At 52.1% G+C, this 1185-nt stretch overlaps 1 protein-coding gene across 1 annotated transcript in view; it reads left to right on the top strand.

Moving 5' to 3' along the window:
- The window catches only part of CARD14 (caspase recruitment domain family member 14), a 48328-nt gene that overhangs the window by 24228 nt on the left and 22915 nt on the right, over nt 1-1185 (top strand). The gene's annotated exons all lie outside the window — the stretch shown is intronic.

The following is a 1185-nucleotide window of genomic DNA, read 5'->3' as shown; positions in this document are numbered from 1 at the left end:
TTCCATTCTCCTTCCCTCCCTCCCTCCTTCCTCCCTTCCCTCCCTCCTCCTTCCTTCCTCTCCCTCTCTTTCCCTCCCTCCTGCCCCCTTCCTTCCTTTCGTGTAACAGCTCTGTTGAGGTCTAATTAACACACTGCACAGCTCACCCGTTTGAAGTGCACGGTGCAGTGGGTTTTCGCACATTCACAGATCTGTACACCCATCACTACAGACGATTTTAGAACATTTTCATCACCCCGTAAAGAAGTCCCGGACCTTTAGCTATCGCCCAGTCCTAGTTACCTAGAGCTGCTGTGACAAAAATACCACAAGGTTGGCTGTAAAGAACAGGAATGTATTATCTCACGGCTTTGAGGCTGGGAGTGAGAATTCAGGGTATCTGCACGGCCGTGCTCTCTGTGGGCTCTGGGGGAGATCCTGGTGTCTCCCAGCTCCTGTAGCTCCAGGCGCTCCTCGGCTGCCTGTGGAGGTACCTTCACCTGCTTCTGTCCTCCCTCCCACCCCCAGTGTGCGTGTCTCTCTGTTTTCCCTTTTATAAGAGACCACTCAGAAGGGATTAGGGTTAGGATGTGAGTCAGAACTGACTCAACGGCATCCAGCAACAACTACTCTGGTAAACCCATTGCCGTCAAGTCAGTTCTGACTCACGGCGACCCTACAGGACAGAGGAGAACTGCCCCGTAGCGTTTCCAAGGCTGTCATCTTTACTGAAGACTGCCACAGCTTTCTCCCACAAAGCAGCTGGTGGGTTCGAACCACTGACCTTTCGGTTAGCAGCCGAGTGCTTACCCACTGCCCCACCAGGGCTCCTTCCTTCTTACTCTGGTATGACCTCATTGACATAAAAAAAAGACCCTTCTTCCCAAACAAGGTCACATTCATAATTACAGGGGTTAGGACATCAACACGCCTTCAGGCAATACAGCTCAATGCCTAACACCCCTCTACTTCCCTGTCATCACTCCCACCCCCAAGTCCTGGCAGGCACTGATCTGCTCTCTGTCTCTGTGGGCTTCCTTCTTCTGAACATTTCATAGAAACGGGATCATACAGCTGTGGTCTCTGGAGACTGGCTTCTTTCACTTACCTGCTGGGTGCTCTTTGCTTGTCTGGCCTTTATGGAACAGCAGTAAGAGACCTGCATTCCAGCCTGGGGGGCATGTTTGCTTCATACCCGTGTTCCAG

This window comes from Trichechus manatus, unplaced genomic scaffold (genome assembly GCF_000243295.1).
Source record: "Trichechus manatus latirostris isolate Lorelei unplaced genomic scaffold, TriManLat1.0 scaffold00028, whole genome shotgun sequence".
Taxonomy (NCBI): Eukaryota; Metazoa; Chordata; class Mammalia; order Sirenia; family Trichechidae; genus Trichechus; species Trichechus manatus.
The sequence above is the reverse complement of the archived record's forward strand: the minus strand, read 5'-3'. Positions and strand labels throughout refer to the sequence as shown.